The sequence below is a fragment of the Leopardus geoffroyi genome, chromosome A1 (assembly GCF_018350155.1).
Source record: "Leopardus geoffroyi isolate Oge1 chromosome A1, O.geoffroyi_Oge1_pat1.0, whole genome shotgun sequence".
Taxonomy (NCBI): domain Eukaryota; kingdom Metazoa; phylum Chordata; class Mammalia; order Carnivora; family Felidae; genus Leopardus; species Leopardus geoffroyi.
Genome location: NC_059326.1, coordinates 18434140 through 18453738, shown reverse-complemented (window position 1 = coordinate 18453738; position 19599 = coordinate 18434140). Strand labels below are relative to the sequence as shown.

Genomic DNA, 19599 nt, shown 5'->3' with positions numbered 1-19599 from the left:
GTCTCTCTCAAGAATAAATACATAGATACAAAAAAAATAAAATAAATAAAAAAGGAGATGAGAATACTCTCTGCATGGGATTAGTTGACTGTGTACACATACAGATATTCTCAACTATATATACACAATAGATGCACATATATAAACATGTATACACATACATATATACATGCATACATATATGTCCATATGTGTGTGTTTATATCCACATATATAAATATGTATATGAAAAGTCTCAACTCAGTGCCTGGTCCATAATAAGCACTCAGTAGAACTGTCAATGGTAGCTCCAGCTCTAGCTGTTAGTATGAGTGGGAGCATCCCTGTGGGTTGTGGTTATTAGAGCACAGTTTCTGGAACATAGAAATGCAGCCCTGTGCAGTGTAATTCAGCCCTGTGTAGTCACTGAGCTGGGAGACAGAGCTGACAGAAGTCGGTGCGTGTCCCTGAAGGAGTTCACGCTGCAAATCTGTGCACAAATGCAAGCCAAGCTCTAGAAGACAATCAGAGGACACATGTCTGGGTGCAAGGTATGTTGAAGCTCAACCAGTTGAGCTTGGAGAATCAGAAAAGTGTGGAAGGGAAATGAGGCTGGAGGAAGGGCATTCTTATTGGGAGGCGGAGGGAAGCGTATGAGCAGATGCAGGGATTTAGGCAGCTGTGTGGCAGGCCTGTGCTCTAACTCTGGCGACCGGGGCACAGCAGGCATGGGGGGCACGGCGGGGCTGCATCTGGAAGGCAGGCCGGGGTTGCAGTGGAAGGTATTTAGGCTGCGAAGGACTGTGCAGCTAACCGCACTTTTGAGCTAAAAATACATTGTCCTAGATTGACTCGAAGAATCCATCAGGAAGATCCTAGCTTGTAAGAAGACGAATTTAACAAAACGAAGAGGGTATGTGAAATAAGGCAATAAAGCAGAGTTGAATCACGCCAGCAACAGCACCTTCTTTGTTTCTCCTGGCAGAGGACTCTGTCATTAAGTCACAGCACCGTAGCCCCTGCCATCAGATTAAAATTGTCAACAGATTTCCATGTGTAATAGAAACTTTAAACTTTTTTATTACTTAGAAAAAGGAATATGGGGCCAAAGCCACAGACTTGGTGTTATTAAGCTTTGGTATTTGAGCCTGGCTATGTGAGGAAATAATCTAAACACCCAGTCTTTCCCCCATCTGACCCATCTTCTATCCACAACTGAAACGTGCAATGGCTCCTCGTTAGCCGGTGAATAATTTCCAAACTCTTAGGTGTAGTTTATGTCTGCTCTACTCCGTCAGCCTCTTCCCTGCTCACCCTTCTCCAGTGCCTCTATACCCAGGCCATAGCGAACTCCTTGTAGACGTTTGATCCACGTAATGCGTCTGCTGGGCTCTGTGCTTTCCCTCTCTGTCTTCTTGGCTAGGTTAATGTCTTCTCCTTATCCCAAACCCTGTTCTGATGTCACCTGCTCCGAGAAATCTTCCTGATCTCTTGTCTTGGGCCGTGCCCCTTCTTCTGTTTTGCACAGCAACGTGTGCCTATCTTTATAATCCTTACTCTTTTTTATTTTTTAATTTTTTTTTTCAACGTTTATTTTTTTATTTTTGGGACAGAGAGAGACAGAGCATGAACGGGGGAGGGGCAGAGAGAGAGGGAGACACAGAATCGGAAACAGGCTCCAGGCTCTGAGCCATCAGCCCAGAGCCCGACGCGGGGCTCGAACTCACGGACCGCGAGATCGTGACCTGGCTGAAGTCGGACGCTTAACCGACTGCGCCACCCAGGCGCCCCTATAATCCTTACTCTTATACCATGCCGTAACTGCTCATTTAACCGAACGTCTCCCCCATGTGCCCATGAGCTTTTGAGGGCAAGGACTGCTTCTTTCATCCTCTCTCTTCAGAGCCTGGCTCACCATATGGATTGGAAAAGGATTTCTGAATTAAGAGCCATCCTAGGAATCCAAAACACTGTACCGTTTGCTTCAGCAAGACATTTAGATATTTTAGGGGCCTAGAGACAACATCTAACCTTGAGTACTTAGTATGAGTGGGGGGAAAAAAAAGAATCCATCCTGTGAATGCTGAAAAAGGCAGGATCCTCTTGAGTATTTAAAAAGTGGTGACTTTGACCCAGGCCAGTGTGCAAACGTGGCCTTGGACCTCCTGCTTCAGAATCAACTGGTCCGCCAGCCGAACATTCAGATTTCTCAACACCGGGTTTGCATCCCCCAAATCAAATTGCTAGAGGGTGGGATCTGGGAATTGACATTTTTAATACATTCCCCTGGTGATTCTGATCCACCCTTTGGCCTGAGAACCCGTGACCTGGGTAGAGTCTCCAGTCAACATAATATTGGTAGACACAGGATGGAAGAGGAGATTGAGAAGGGATAGTGCACACTGATGCATTCTTTTTATGGTTTAAGAATTCTCAGCAGGACTCGGCCCCCTCGAGTAGACTTTATACTTCATAGGCTATCAGAGGAGGGCATCTTGACTGCAAAATTAAACATCCCTTCTGCTGCCTTCATTCTGTTTATAAAACAGGGAACAGTACGACGATTTTCTGAATGTCATATTACCCTACTTGGATATTGGAACAAAGGCCTTTGGCATGAGCAGTGAGAGTAGCTCCATAGGTGAGAGAATGTAATTAGAGGTGGCCCTGCCGTGGAGGGCATGAGGAAGACTGGTGTCCCTCAGTTAGCAAGTGGAAATACATAGACCACTCCGTGGGGCCCGGAGGTGACAAGTCTCCTTGCGTCTCACCGCTTCCTAGTTCCAAGGAGTAAATGGCGAACTCACGGAAACGAGCTGTAGCCTCCTAAGCAGACAGCTTCCATCAGACTGAGGACTCTCCTCAGGTTGGAGAAGATGAGAAGGCATTTGAAGTGTGGTGGCTCCACTGTGGTGACTGACACGCAGGTTGGGGAGACAAGTGCCTTCCATTGAAAACAGGAGAAAAGGGGGACTGAGGACATAAGCTGAACTATTCCCAGCCTGCTGTTTTCTTCCTGGGGTGACCTGTGGTCCCATGATTGTGGAGAGGGAAAGCTCTGGATCACGTGCTGACGGAGACCAAAAGGACAGAGATGGTTGTGCCTGATTGGGGAGCTTTGCTGGTTGGCGACTCAGGTGCCATGACAGAACCATCTGGGGATAAAAAGACTTAGAAGTGAAACCCTGTTCATAATGATGCTGTATCCTCAAGACGAAAAACATCAATGTATAATAGAAGCGTGGATCTCACATTTGCCTTACTTTTGAAACTAAAGGCAGAAAGGAACACTGGATGTGTGTTGTCAGGTAGCTGAAGAGAAGATTAAGGGATACATCTCTGATGAATAAGGAGCTGTAATCTATTTTTATTTAATTTATTTTTTTATTTTTTGAAATTCGTAGTGAGATAGGAAAGCCTTGAGAACGAACTGACCTGAGAAGCAAGGGAAGAAATTATCGCAAACGTTTTTCCAGCCATTTCCCCCAATACTAAAGGTGAAGGCAACAGATTACTTTTTCTTTTTTCATACATATATAAATATAATATTTTGCTTTAGGTTTTGTCCTTGAACATAAAATGGCTTTAGCTAATACAGGATTCTAATCACATTGTAAGACTGTCATAATGGAATTACAACCTTTGACAATGACAAATCTGCAAGATGTGGCTAGATGCAATGATTAGTATTTACTGTGCAAGTACCTTAGCACTTATTTGCCCTGAAGGAAGTGAGAGAAAGTTCCGTATGGGAACTATGTCTAATGTCTCACTTACCTTGTAATACCTTTAAGTTCTTGCTAATACAATCTAGAATAAAAGAGGGAATAGTCAGGCAAAAGACTCTAATAAAAAACAGAAGTCCTGGCTTAAGAAAACTCAATGTGTATCTACCAAATTATAACTTAAAAAAAAAAAAGCCCTCCAGAAAAGAAAAATTAGGGGTAATTATTTATATTTAAGACATTTTTCGGATATGCTGCAGGGTTGTTTGAACCAGATATTCGTCAGGCTTTACTTCTCCATTTTTTTTTCCTATATGCAGTTTTTAGGGATAGATTTAGCACATAAAACAAGCCAAGTGTATCCTATTACCCATCTGTTGAATTAGTATGTCTCCTGCAACTCTGTTCTTTGAAAAAACAGGTGTCATTTTTTTCATTTGTGGCTTAAAAAAAAAATGAACATTGACACCAGGCAGGTCTTCATGACCCCGCAAGACTGCAGGCCAAGGACTGTTGTTACTCACCTTTCTTGGACAAGTTCAGCTTATCCACTGGACGTGCTGTGTCTGTGTGTGATTCTGGGGCATAACCTATGACTTGGTTTTGTTAAGTATTGAGGGACGTCATGTGTCTGTAGTCACTCAGACCCGTGACTGTCACACACGATAGCTTCCTACCCTGGCTGACCCTGTCCCCTTCTGCTCACCTCAGAAATATGCTTTGGGGCTTCTCATTGAGAATGGCATCTGCGTGACTGATACATTTCTAGTCGGTGATCCTGGGTCACCAGAACACCTCGCAGCATCACATCGCATTTCTGCTGTGACGTGAGGCCTCCTAAGAAGTCCTTGCTGAGAAGGCAATTTCTTCTAGCGAAAAGTATCCTGCCTTTTCTGGTTCTGTCCTGAGAAATATTCTTCTCTCCTCCTCTCTTCTGCGATCTTACCACCAGTCACACAAAGCTTATCGCTAATTCTTAAATCTGCTACTAACAAATAATAATTATCGAGCTCTCACTGTGGGCCAAATGCTATACTCAAAGCACATATAGTACTTGCTATGTAAGCCAGACACTGGTCTAAATGACTTTAAAATGTTAATCTTCACAACAACTATGGGAGGTTGTCAATATTATCTCCCCATTTACATCTGAGCACGCTGATGTAAAGAAAAAGTTAACTTGCCAAGTTTATATTTAAGCAAGTGGTGGGGTGTGGATCGAGACCTAGTCAAGTCCGGCTCCAGAGTCCTTGCTCCTAATGACTTCCCTATGTTGCCTGTGAAAAGTGCGCTGTATCTCTTAAACCATACTGTGGTCCTACAAGGTAGATGCATCAATGGCCTCATTTTGCTGATGGAGAAACAGGCATAGATGGCCATGTAATTTTCCTAGCATCCTACACTCAAACTCGAGCCATCCAGTTTCAGAGGCTTTTAGCTCTTTCTCCTATGTGGTCTCCTAAAAGTGACAATGCCGAAGGTTCACTCTCTTCTGCAGATAGTGTTTATAAAGAACCTCCGTGCCAAGGGCTAAGGTGGCTAACAGCTACCGAAGGGTGGGGTTGGTGCTTGAGAGAAGCCGAAGAGGTCTGTAGTTCTTTCCAGGCTGCAGGCATCTCGTCTACACCCTAGTGAGTTTCACGTGCTGTACCCAGAGACCCAACCTCAGAGCTAGTGAGGGAACTCAGATCTCTGGGCTCCGACTCTCAGATTCCATGTCTATAGGCGTCTGAGGAGCCAGGGCAACTTCTCCGGTTGGGTCTGCCGCGCACCTGCAGATTTCCCATTAAACTGCCTGCCGAATCAGGAATAATGATCCTCAGGGGGAAGAGATATTATTTGCATTTGAATTAATGTCGAGTTCAGAGTCACCGATTCCTCATCAAGAAGGATTTAGAGCAATTGCTGATATCCTGGGGATCTGTGACCAGCTCATTATTTGCATCTCACAGGGTAGCACTAGAATTTTTAATTTTTTTCAAGTCTTCTTTTGAAAGTTTGGCTCTCTTTATCCCCATGATCATAATTATAATAATTTTGAAACATCAGTCTGCTCAGATATCAAGGTGTTGAACGGATAATTTCACTTTAATGAATTTGTCTCATATGGGCTTATTTTCCACATCTGTCCTAAGCTGAATAGCTAACTGGTTAATATGAGAACTGTTCCGTTTCATTAGCTTCTCCCTGTTGATTTCCTTGAGGTGGAACTGATGCATTGCCAGTGTAAGCCGTGTCAGCTCTTTCTCTTTAGGCAAAGCACGGATACATGTTCTTTCTGTTCGAGGGCGCTGATATCAACTAAGCAGAATGTAAAAAATGAAGTAGCTTGATCGTCCAGATAAACTGCAAGGATTCCATATACCCGATGGCACGTGAGAGATTAGCAAGTACTTGGCATGGGCGTCATAAACACTTGTACCTGAGGCCATCTTGGGTAAACTGTTCAGAAAGACCGCAAAGCCCTGACAGGAATGGAGAGGGAAAGAGATCTGGCTGACGAATGTGGGAAGGGATAAGAGAAAGAAAAAGAAGGATGCGGTGTGGCAGGGGGTCCAGGAGGCCATGTTGAGGGTCTTGAGTTGGCCAACAACAATCTCAAACTTTTCAGGTAGGAGATCTTTTGATTGCTCTGGTGGGCTTAGAAGATGTTTCGGGATGTAGTTTAAGGCAAGAGAGCTGATATCCGTGGATTTCTGAGCCTCCTGGAGGGAGAAGGGCAGTGCATCCTTTATAGAACCCAAAGTTCTGCCAAAGTGGAGAAATGATCAGTTGAGACGCTCTGGGGTCTAAGAGAAAATCTGACGCAAACAGTCAGAAGGTGCGTCGTCTCTCCCAGCAAGTAGGTAGAACGCACTTCAGGATCATTCGATTCAACGACGCTGGGGCGTCAAGGATCCAGTTGTCCGTGTCTTTCTGCCCCGTGTCCTTAGCATTGGTTTTCATTTTTAAATTTGTTCTCCTTATGGTTGAATGATGGCTACCAGCACGAAGTGCGCCCGTGTGTTTCCTTCCTCACCACTCTGGGTTTCGGCAGGGGAAAGGCTCTCTTCCTTCACTTCAGTGTGATGGGGCCAATTCAGGTCTCATCCCACCCTGGCACTAAACTATTACCAAGGGAATGTCATGAGCTTCCAGCTGACGCCTGAGCCACAGAGCCAGTCACTGGCAACAGGTGTGGGGTCACCTGGTCTGTGCTTGGCTAATCATTGCCCACTCCTGGGGTCGCGATGGGGTCGGCTTTCCGGAAGACACAGGAAACATGTGGAGAAACGGTAGAGTCTGCAGATGAAGAAGAAACAAACAGAGGAACGCTACCTGCCATACTATTCCACGGGCTTGTCACCCCTACCGTGAAGCTAAGGATCTCAGCTGAAGTCTGCTGACCCCGGAGGTAGATCAAGACTAGACAGCCTTCCCCTAATGATCTGAGACCAGACACTTGCTTGAGTGTTTACGAGCCCTGCAAACAAAGGAAAAAAAAAATGGAAATGAAACCAGAAATAAGAAAGTGGCACCGAGAGCTCGGCTATTAAAAGGAATGGGCATGTTGGGGCGCCTGGGTGGTTCAGTCGGTTGAGCGTCCGACTTCGGCTCAAGTTGTGATCTCACGGTCCGTGAGTTCGAGCCCCGCATCGGGCTCTGTGCTGACAACTCGGAGCCTGGAGCTTGCTTCGGATTCTGTGTCTCCCTCTCTCTCTGCCTCTCCCCTGCTCATGCTCTGTCTCTCTCTGTCTCAAAAATAAATAAAAACATTAAAAAAAGAAAAAAAGGAATGGGCATGTGTGGGGGAGGCTCTGTGTGCTGTGTCAGGCTCACAGAGGCTCTGTGTCAGGTTGTGCCTGCTACCACAGCCCATAAGCATTTACAAAGATAGAGACTTGATCGGGGCATGCTCGGTACATCCCAGGACTCCGTGCACTTTCAATATCCAACAAGAAGAAAGAGTAAAGAATGGGTCCCGGGTCTCCTTGAGAGATACAAAAAGTGCCTTCTTGCTTGGTAAAACCACCTCTCCAGCAGTCATAGACTCCTTCGTGCATTTCATTAATTTTTACGCACATTATTTCAAGGGTTCTTTTATTCCTTTTAGTTATGCAGGAATGTTTGAGAATTGTCCTATGTATTCTTCAGTTCATCCTTTGGGAATAATAGGTTGGTTTCCTCTTTTTTAGCTAAGGTTAGGTATGCATGAGGAAAGAGCCACTTTTGGCCAGATTATCTGATGTTCGCGTTAACAGTGTAAAATTTTTTTTTTTCAACGTTTATTTATTTTTGGGACAGAGAGAGACAGAGCATGAACGGGGGAGGGGCAGAGAGAGAGGGAGACACAGAATCGGAAACAGGCTCCAGGCTCTGAGCCATCAGCCCAGAGCCTGACGCGGGGCTCGAACTCACGGACCGCGAGATCGTGACCTGGCTGAAGTCGGACGCTTAACCGACTGCGCCACCCAGGCGCCCCAACAGTGTAAAATTTTAAGTAGCTAGGAGGTTGACGACAGATGTCCCGGAAGAGTGGAATGTGGGTAGAGTCACATGCACATTCGCGTTCAAATGGAATGAGCTTGAACCAGCCCATGTCCAGCAAGAGACATATGGGGGTTTCTTGCTCCAAGTTTGGGATCAGAGAAAGACAGTGCTAGAGAGGAGAGGGCCATCACTGTGAGAAAGAAGAAAGAGCTTGCCTTCTAGTGCTGGATGTGCAGATTGGCTGAAGAATAAGCAACCCAAAGGGGAAGGTCGGGGGCTGATACCCCTCAGAACAACTTAGAGAAAAGACAAAGAATCAGAGATACACTAGGGCTTGTGGCCAGAATCCTTGTCATCTGCCTTTTTCTAAAATGGCAGCCTGCCTTTTAGGTTGGTGCAAACCTGCCTGTGTGGCTCTCCCACAAGGACCCACCAGTCACGAGGTAAACTCTGCAACGCAGCAGTCCTCAGGAAATGAACAGCCAGGCCGTTCCTGAGAGGCTTGAAAGTCCCCATGGGGCATAAAGGGTTAAGACCATTTGGAGGACTCCTGCGACGGGAAATGGAGGGCAGCCAGGAGGGCGGAAGATACTGGTGTGTGGTAAAGAGGCGACTGAGGTTACTGCCCTACCAGCTTTAATCCAGGGCAGGGTTTCTGTGCTTCAGGACCATGAAATCTGGGGCTGGATACTTCTTTGTTGTGGGGGGCTGTCCTGTACTTTGTAGGGGGTTTGGTAGCATCTCTGGCCTCAGTCTACTAGATGCCAGTGGCATCCTCCCAGCCCCCGGTTGTGACAACCAAAAATGTCTCCAGACGTGGTCGACTGTCTTCTGTTGAGGGTTTTGTCCCTCCCCCCTCTGGCGAGAACCACGGCCCCAGAGTGAAGTAGGGACTGGAAGGCTGGGGATTAAGGGGTTGTTTAGATGGGTGACCGTCTTCTCCCTACGATCCTGAGGTATTGACGAAGGTGACCAAGAATGTACGCAGATTGGTCTACAGCTAAAGAACGAACTTTGGATTCCAGTGCGGGGAAGTGTATAAAGGTGGTTTTAGGGCCAAGCCAACTGGATTCAAATAGTGGCAAGGACTATTTTATGCAGAAAGTGACACAGAGATTGGTTGGGACTGAATTAGGTATAACTAAGTATCTGAGAGGGAACACCACTACAAGCTGTATTACAGGTGTTTTTTTTTTTTTTTTAATTTTTTTTAACGTTTATTTATTATTGAGAGACAGAGAGATGCAGAGCATGAGCAGGGGAGGGGTAGAGAGAGGGAGAGACATAGACTCTGAAGTAGGCTCCGGGCTCTGGGCTGTCAGCACAGAGCCCGACGCGGGGCTGGAACTCCCAAACCGTGAGATCATGACCTGAGCCGAAGTCGGTCGCTTAACCAACTGAGCCACCCAGGCGCCCCGGTATCACAGGGTTTAATGATAACCATGCTCATCACGGGACTCCAACTTGTTTTGCACCTGACGACTGCCAGAAGCTGTGGCCAACACAGATGATACCCAATTTATAATCCCACAGCTGCAACCCAGGAATTGCCCTTGTTTTGTAGATGAGGAATTTGCGCCTCAGACGGGTTCCCGTGACTTGCCCAAGGACTTGCCACTGGTCATGGCAGAGGCAGGCTCAAACCCGGGTCTGCTAACTCCGGAGCCGGTGATGTTTTCTCTACAACATGTAACATAGGATTAGAATGTGGAGTGTGTGTTCCACAAAGACTACCATAAAATCTTAATGATCGTGTATGGCACTGTATGTGTTATAGACACACTCACCATATATGTGTATAGGCAAAGAGGTTCTTAACATCAGTCGTGTGGTAGCTCACAAAACTACTAAACACATGAAGTGGCTGGTATTTACTACGGGAGCTGATGGCCCTTATTTCCTGGGGATTCAGTGTCCTCAGGCTCCCTGAGCAATTTTGACTCCAAACTGGGAGGAGGCTGGGTCAGCTGCTGGGTAAGGGACGTGTCTGTTGGTGGGGTAGGAGCTGGATTGGGGGGGGCGGGAAGGGGAGAGGGGGTTCTCTCTGGGAAGGAGTCCCTGAGCCAGCGCTCCTGGGGCTTGAGATGAAAGCAGCTACTTAAACTTTAATGTGCGCTGTTCTCGTTACAACACAGGTTCTGGTTCAGAACCTGGGTGGGCCTGGAATTCTGCATTTCTAACACACTCCGGGTAATGTTGCTGTTGCCAGTCCAGGCAATGCTTTGAAACGTGGCCAGGGTCTTCCAGCATTAGAGAGGGAACTTACTTTTCTTAACGTTTCTTTGTAAAGCAAGCCAATTAAGAAAGGGACTGGCCATAAAGAAGCTATAGGACACAAGAGAGGCACCTGGGTGGCTCAGTCGGTTGAGTATTTGACTTGGGCTCAGGTCATGCATGATCTCACGGTTCATGAGTTCGAGCCCCGCATGGGGCTCGCTGCTGTCAGCCTGTCAGAGCAGAACCCGCTTCCAATCCTCTGTCCTCCTCTCTCTGTCCCTCCCCGGCTTGCGCTCTCCCCAAAATAACTAAATATTAAAACAAACAAACAAAAAAAAGCAGCAGCAGCAGCAGCAGCAGCTACAGGACACGAGAGAGCCAAACAAATCATGTCTAGACGATGAGCTTGGTGGGGAGGGGGGAGGGGTGGCAAGGACAAGAGAACAAACAGGACCCTCCCTGCCTGATAAACAGATTATTAGAGACCGAAGCGGCTTGAAGCTTTAAAGAACACGAGTTTCAGAGAAGTTTGTAAAATTACAACTTCATGCAGCAGGTAGCAAACGTATGGAACTCATTATCCCTAAGCTTTAGCAGAGATTAAAAATATAGTTATGTCAATGCTATAAATAAAGTAGTAAATTACATACTTGCAGTAGGTTACTGAGGGAAGGGAGGGTATTTTGGAACACCTCCCTAACTTTTGAGGTTGACACACATGTGAGCTCAGTGTTCATAGTTTCTAGACCAAAAATAGGGACTTATGATTCACAAAGGATTCCTTCCCCCCCGCCCTTGCTGTCTCTGGGTGGGAGAGATACTGGAAGATGTAGTGTGGAGGCTAGAGGAATAACAGTTTTAGGACTTTATGATGGTTTCTGAGAATGAAATGCTAAGCGCTGGACGTGAAGACTGTGCCGGGTAATCCAGGGTCTGTGGGGCTTCCTTTCAGATACCACATCAGGTCGAGTTCCCTGGCCATCCTGGTACTAGTGGGGTGTGTGGAATGCTGACCTGATGGGCTCTTCTGCACGCTGGGGCTGTGGTCCAGAGCTGGACCCCCGTGTGCCGACGCTTTGTTTATCCTGTTGTGGTAGCTCCTCCTCATGGATTTTCTGGGGAGTCTCATTGGATGGGACTCGAAATATCCTGGTCATTGCGTTTACTGAATTCACTCACTTATCCCACCATTATTTGTGAATTCCGACCTGCCTAACACTGGGGAAATCAAAAGGAACAAAACACTACCTCTGTCTGCTCGTGAGGCTTGCAGTGAAGTGGGGGGGGGGGGGGGGGGGGAAACGGGCAGTGAAGTTTGTAAATTTTTTTAGGTGTCTTTTTGATAGCGTATTAAGGAAACCTTGTGAAGGATAGTTTACAAGTACACACAGCCGGGGCGTTCTGAGATGGGGTGGCACGCGGGAGTTGTCTCGGAGGAAATGACTTTCAAGTTGAAAGTGAGGGTGAGTGGGAGTTAGCTTGACGAAGAGTAAAAGGAAGAACATTCTGGGGGCACGCAAAGGCTCTAAAGCAGCAAGGGGCTTGAAGGCTGGTGTCAACAGGTGTCATGACTGGGGATAAGAGCAGTGTCGGCTGACATTGGAGACCGTTCACAGAGAGCCTACTGAGCCACAGTGGGTTCAGGTCTCCTCCTATACCCATTAGAAATTTGGCAAAAGATTTTGAGCGGGAGTGTGCCTTCATTTGCTCTAGAGCTCAGGCTATCCCAACCCTCCACCCTGAGAGGGAGACATGATGCCGAGGCTTGGGTTTGCATCCGGCGAGCTCAGATGCCCAGTGGCACAGAGCCATGGGCATGGGCTACTTCAGCCCCCCAACCAGGATGGACACTAAGGGCTCTGTGTCACTGCCCCGTGTGTGAGGCGCAGGTTGACTTCGTGACAGAGAAGAGGGGTGGCATGAACGTGGAGAACGCATGCGAGAGAAGAGCTGTGAGCGTCCGTCATTCATCCTCTGGCATGGAGGAGGGGTGAGTCCCACGCACAACACTCAGGCACTTGTCATTGATTATGTTCCGGGCTTACAACACCTTCTTCCGGGAGTAACCAGCAGAGTGCTCTAACGACCTCAAAAACCGTTTCATATTCCAAATTCTGTCACCTTCCTGCAGTATTCCTTCAGGTTTGGGGGATAATTTAGATGATTATCTGCTAAAAGGATCGGCCTCTTACTGGTAAGCTAGTAGATGAAGGTGGAAAAACATTTGTTGTTTTATGGCTCATCAGGATGCATAGAAAAATCACTTGCTCTTGTCTCTTTTTTAAAAAGAGCTAAATTTAGTTTGAAGGAAATGAATTCACATTATTTTCATTTGCCTTAGCCTTCATGGTCTCATTTATCTTTAATCTCTTAGCCTCTAGGTATGGGGCTGATTTTAGTTACTGCCCTGCCTTAAAAACCAGGCAGGAACGAGAAGGGGTCAAGTGTCAACCAGGAAAGGGAAATTTTTTTTTTGTATTAGCTTGGAGACCTCTTGATAAATTTTCTGGCGATCTGCTTGCAGTCTGGAAAATACAGAGATGGAGTTTAGAAGTCTGTTGTACAGTTTTTAGCCAAATAATTCACTATTCTTGTGTCAATTTTAGCATAAACATTTTTCAAAAAGAAATTCTTATGCTGTTCTGGCATCCCTTCTACCTACCCACCTCCCAAAAAGATGTGTCAAAGTTGGAGTCCAACAAAGGAAAGATGAAATTCAGTATTTGCACCCTCAGGAAGGCATACATCAGATCAGCGAGACTGAATTGTCTGAGACTATAACGTCAATATAATTCAGGACTCGGTTTTCATTCTACCCCAGAGTTATCCAGATTTGCTCGCTTTCCGAGCATCTCAAAGCAAGTTGGGAAGAAGCCGGGGCACGGTCTCGTTCTACTTATTTTGATGGGAGGTTTCCCCGTCTTCTCCAGGTACTGTCTGGGACTTGGAGATGAAGGAGAAAATACGTAGTGAGATTGGCTTGTAACGTGCATGGGGACCCAGAGTTCTCAGGCCTGAGCTGTGAGACCTCAGCCGAAGAGTGAAAGCATAAAGACATAGACGTTCCGGAGCTCAGAAGACAAGTGCCTGTGATACTGAGAAACTGTGTTAGAGAATGATCTTCTGCTTCATTATCAGCGACAACAATAATTAAAGGGTTCTGGAACCTCAGTGGTCACCACTGCACTGTTTAATAGTAATTATTGGGCAATTGCATATTATTATATGAGAGAGATATAATTATATAATTGTTATTATTAAGTATGATGTTGACCATTGTGGTTCCAACCCCTCCTTCGTTTGTGGGGCCTCTTTGGGGATGGTAATTGAGATAATAGGGATAAAGTCGAGAAGAGGGAAAGTAACTGGGTGAAGACATGTTTGCCCGGCTCGGCTAGAGCAGGCGACGGGGAGACGGGACCTAACAAATCAGCGGCACCTGCACGGAGAGTTGTTAGGTTGGCCTCTCGGACTGACCTGTGGGATGATTGTGCTCCAAGAATTTCTGACGCACAGCGTTCTGGCTTTGTTTCTCCCGCTGTCTTTGCGGAGCGCCTGGCTGTGGGATCTCACGGAAACACAGAACACATTTGTGTGGTGCCCTACCTTGGCCTTGAGGCTGTCAAGTGCCTAGGGAGAACGGGATGTGGGCAAGGGAGATGGGGACGGAAAAGAAGTGGATTCGGAACCCAGGGCAGCTCCGTTGGCCCGGAGGGAGTTTCCTAAGCGTGTCGCCCTGTGTTATTTTATTGATCCTCCCACTAACCCTCGGAGAGGAGGCCACGTGTCCTGTTGGACGCAGCCTGGATCTGGAGTCTGAAAGACTGGATGGAACCAAGCCCAAGTGCGAACTCCCTTGTGCCGCGTGGTGACGGTGCCCCTGGGTCTGTCTTCCTGCTGTGTCAAGTGGAGATAACAATGTCCTCTCTGCCAGGTGGTTGGAGGGACTGAGATACCATGAGCACGGCAGCCACAGCAGCTGTGGCCTCGAGGGGAAGCCGGTGGTGGCCGTGGGCAGGAGTGGTAGTGGACATTATCCGCCCGGGGGGCCATCTCATATTCAACAATGACTGTGAGAGTTGCCCCGCACGCCACAGCTGGTAAATGGCAGAACTCAGGTCTTCTCAGTTTCTGTGCTCATCTCGTTACCCTAAGAGACTTGGGTGACCCTCCGCTTGCCCCTCTCCTGCGGAAGGGGCCCTCAGGCAGCTCAGGGGAGACGTCCGAACTGTCAGTGCCGGTCTCTGTTTAGTGTGGCAAGAGGCACGCCCGGGCATGTCTGCTCTGTCACCGGCATCGCCCAGGGTGCAGGGAGGGAGCTGCCGGGCAATACGTGGGAAGCCTTCCAAGGGCAGTGAGACCAGTCAGAGAATAGGGCGGGCTTTGTGAAGAGGCAGGAACACTGCCTGCCCGAGGAGGTGCCCTCTCTGGAGGAGTAGATGATTCCCGAAGGGAAAGGTACAATAGTTTTCACAATGGAGATAATCCCCAAATCGATCCTAAACAGTGTAATTCCTTAGCCACAAGTACATTTGCAAACACTCGGTAGGAAAATGAACCGAAGATGCACACACTCAGGGTGAGAAGAGCCATCTCGGTAGGAGCAGGACCCGGTCCCCCTCTGGGGTTTATTTTAACTACATTCTTCCTAGAGGGAGTCAGGTGGAGAGAAAGCCATTCAAGATTAGACTGAGTACAGAAAAATAAAGGAAACCGAGCTCATAAAATTGAGTCTTTAAAAGTAAATATTGAGTTTCTCTGTTTTTTTTTTTTCCCTAAGAGCTCAAGATTATTCTCAAACATCAACTTGCTTTCTCTTTCTCTCTCCCTCCCTCCCTTCCTTCCTTGAATAGGAAAAAAAAAAAAAATGTAGAAGGCATAACTCGTCTAAGTGCGGGCAAAGTTTCATCTTGAAATGAGGATCTTAAAATATGACTTTCATTTCCTCCAATTAGTGATTCTATCCCTGAACTTTGTGATGAACAAAACTTTTGTCTTATTTTTTGAAGGCTTTTATTTTTTTGGTCTAATATGGGTACAATTTTTCACTTACCTTAGAATCAGAACACCAATGTCCAATTTCTGGATTTTACGGTAAATAATAACAGAAGTTTGGTATGAGAAGGAGATAAATTTAGTACTAAAAAGAATAACTGGCCTGGGATTAGGGGAGCTGAAGGTAGAGTGTTCATTTCGGGTGGGTCAGTTCAGCCAGAAGCGATTAGGGCTGGGTATTTTTAAGTAGTATTCGACATCTAGAACTTTGGGCCACTCTGGGTGGCTTTGGGTATGCTGAGTGAGAAGCACGAGTCACCTTTGAAGAAACCTCCAATAGCACGAAGGGATTCTTCTTCCCAAGTGAGTGTCTGAGACTTAGTTTGTCACTTGCTGTAATTCATGGATGAGCCAGAGAAGGATGCATTTTACTGGTCAACGGCCTACAGTTTCACTCACTGTTAGAGGTGCGGCTGCAGTGGCCTTGGACCAAGACTTGTAAGATTGGGTTCTGACCTTGACCTATGATTAGAGTGACAGTATATTTTGTCATTCAAATCAGGATATTTTTGAGAGTGCTTTTGAGGATACTTTTGAATTATTTTTTTTAAGTTTATTTACTTTGAGAGAGAGAGAGAGAGAGAGAGAGAGAGAGGGAGAGAATCCTAAGCAGGCTCCACACTGTCAGTGCAGAGCCCAACGCAGGGCTCTATCTCTCACAACTGTAAGATCATGACCTGAGCTGAAACCAAGAGTCGGACACTTTAATGACTGAGCCACCCAGGTGCCCCAAATTAAATGAATTATATTTAAAAAGGAGCCTTATATATTAAGGAACACTCCTTAATAGTGCTAAACCCTGCAAACAAGCTCTAAGCGTTCCAGGTTTTGATTACCAATAAATTGCTTCACTGTTATTTTCCTAACCCTTATAAGCTGGGGAGCCAAGTCCATTAGTGGACTTATCTTTTGGTGCAGGGAAGAGCGATGTCTGCCCAATGCTGGAGGTTACACAGCGTCTTCATGTTCTTCTCTTGGTCAGAGAGTAAGGAAAAGAAATTTTCTTACTAGTGTTTTGAGACACTCCTAACCACAGTCACAAGAATTAGCATCAGAAAGCCAAGGAATGGCATCCAGTTTGAGGTTTTCGTGTGGTTTTTAAAACGTTTAGAAAATGGCTAGATCTCCAAGCTCGTCTGTCCCTGCTTATAACTATTTTGGTGGTCTCTAAGTGGCAATAATTGAAATATTATTGCTTTTGTGCCATATAATTTCCCCATAACACAACGCCTAAATATGTTCCTCTCAGCTCCATTGGGTGAAATTTCCTGCAAGTGTGGGCTATGGCAATCTGTGTGTTGTGAACACATAGAATTGGAGAAAGGTTTCTCTTTAAAGTATCCGTGGATTCCAGCACCTGATAAGCTCACTGCTGCAAACACTGATCTTGACTCAGAGAGAGAAGCTGGGTATTTAAGGTCAAACTTACACACACACACACACACACACACACATTTATTTATTTATTTATTCATTCATTCATTCATTCATTTATTTGTGTGTGTGTGTGTGTGTGTGTGTGTAGATTTGTTATAATTACATGGTGAGAAACACAGTGTGCTTGGAGCCAAATGTTGATTAATGTTAATTTTAGGGTAAACAGAGGGAGAGAAAGACAGGAAAAGCCAGTGGACTCCAAAGCTAAAAATATTCTTGAGTTGAGACTCAGCATCTATGGGTGCACAACCCGATAATTACTTCTGAACAGTGATTACTTCTTGTTATATAATTAACCTTGAGGTTCATCTGGACTGTTAGAGCTTTTCTCCTGGAAGGCACCAATCGCTGTGATTCACAGACCACTGAACTAAATCCAGAAATGCCCGCACACCAAGTGACTCCACGCTGCTCTTTCAGAACAAGTGTCTTCTCTTCTGGAATACAGGAGGGATATTGTTCATTAGAGACTAAATCTGCTGGGAAGGTAATAACCATTTGTCTTGCTGAGGGTGATGTGATTTGGAAAGGAGGCACAGAGAAACTTCCAGCTTAGTTTAATGAAGGCCAGTTGAAGAGCCTTCCCATCCTAAAGCTCTTTTCTCTGTTTCACTTGGGAAAGCCTAGAAAAGAAAACGTTAGCAGCCCTTCAGCATTCTGGCACTGATTACTACAAGCTGTATCCAAAATAAAGAGAAAGTGAGAGACCCAGGGAGACAGAAGAAGGATCTGAAAGTCTGTGAATGTGGAATGAAATTGAATACTTTAAACTAGAACCGGGTTGCAATTAAATGAAAGTGGGGGGTGGGGAGGAGGGGAGAACACTGTGCTGGCTTCTCTTTTAGACATTCCCTGACCATTGGAGAGACCAGAATCAATTCTAGTCAATGGATTTAATTCATTTTCTGAAGCAGAAATTGTTGGTTGCTTACCAACAGTGATTCTCCCTTTCACCCTTATTAGCAGAAGCTTGGTTTTATTTGGATAACCCACCTGCCCAACCACGGCCAAATGTTTCAGGAAATCGGTCCCGGTCATCCCATGTTCTATGCAGGCAAGAGCCTGTGGTGCAGTTTTGCCCAGTGAGATGGGAAAGAATGTCTGCTGGGACATGATAGTGCCTGGCAAAGATTTTTTTTGCCTATAAATTGAGACCACCAGGAAGAGGTGGGCACCTCCAGCTTCTGCTGGTTGTAGGTGCTTACCTATGGTGCTAGTGTCTGCCATCTTGCTTCCATGAAATGAGTTAGCTTGAACACCAGCCAACCTGTTGAGGAGGGCAGAGCTGAAAGACAGGAGGACCTTTGGCTACGGATGACCTCAAGGAGCCCATGAATTAACTCACGTTGGAGCTGCCCTGAGTTGGAACTTCTTAGCGTGTGAATACCTCCCTGGTTGTTTGTGGCAGTTGAGTCAGGGGTATTTCATCCTGGCAGATGGAAATATCTCAACTGATAATGGTACTTTATTAGGAGAGTCACATATCTCTTCTAACAAATCCATTTCTTTGCCCACATGAGTAGCCTCAAATCCTTAGGAGCGGCCTTCTGAGCCCCACGTTGGGCCATGCTCAAGATCAGTAATAACAACCATAATAATAAACTCACACTTGTTTAGGCTATACATTTTCCAAAGCACTTTGATGTGGATCCTTACTTATGGGGCAGGTAAGATGAATGTTATTATCCCTGTTGTTAAGGTGAGAAAACAAACACAAGGAGGTAGAATGATTTACCTGACCCATCTGACGACACATTGATGATAGAGCTAAGATTTAAAAACAAAAAACAGAAAACAAAAACCTAAGTCTGCCAAAGAGAAATGTTCTGATAGTGAGAAAGAGTAAATGTAGAAAAGGGTTAATAAGCATGGCCTTTGGAGACCACTTTTGGAGGCCAAACTGTGTTTAAATTCCCACTCTAGAGAGAGAGCCAAAGCATAAGAGACTCTTAAAACCTGAGAACAAACTGAGGGTTGATGGGGGGTGGAGGGAGGGGAGGGGGGGGGTGATGGGCATTGAAGAGGGCATCTTGTGGAATGAGCACTGGGTGTTGTATGGAAACCAATTTGACAATAAATTTCATATAATAAAAAAAATGAGATTAAAAAAAATTCCCCCTCTACTTCCTGTTGATATTGTGGACTTAGACAAGTGACTTAAATCTCTCTCTCTGATCTTTAGCTTCCCCATCTGTGAAATTCTAATGATAAAGCCCAGATCACCGGGACATTTCAAGAAATTAATTTAAAAATGTATTTAAAGTACCGAATCCACTGCTTGGCACATTACAGATACTCCTCTCCCGAACACTGCTTACTGAAAGAAATTGTGGTTACTCCTTCCTTGCTGCTTTTTAAAGATGAAATGGGCAGCTACGGGTCCCCTATAAGGCACAGGACTAGATAGAGCTAGTCATTTCTAAAAAAGCCTCCAAAATTAAAAGAGTCTATGGCAAGAAAGAAAGAAAAAATAAATAAAACAGAAAATTAAAATCAGAAGTGTTTCTGGGCAGTTGCTGAAGGTGAAAGGTTTAAAACAGGATGCCACGTAATGGAGACAGGGCTGGGAAATTTGTGTGGGAATGAAGAGAACACCACAAAAACAGGCCAGGAAGGAGCTGGCAATATACAAGTATGGAAGAAAAAAAGCCAGGGTCTGTAGCGGTACACAAGCTAAACATTAAGCCAGCTGTGTTTTGCTCTTATTAAGAAAAAG

At 45.8% G+C, this 19599-nt stretch overlaps 1 long non-coding RNA gene across 2 annotated transcripts in view; it reads left to right on the top strand.

Moving 5' to 3' along the window:
• The window catches only part of LOC123596414, a 280758-nt gene that overhangs the window by 153788 nt on the left and 107371 nt on the right, over positions 1-19599 (top strand). Inside the window, exon 1 of one of the 2 annotated variants that reach the window (XR_006711674.1) lies at positions 383-530. The exons of the other annotated variant lie outside the window; for it this stretch is intronic. This is a non-coding gene — a long non-coding RNA (uncharacterized LOC123596414). Of the gene's footprint in view, positions 1-382; positions 531-19599 lie in introns of those variants that run through there. 2 annotated transcript variants of the gene reach the window in all.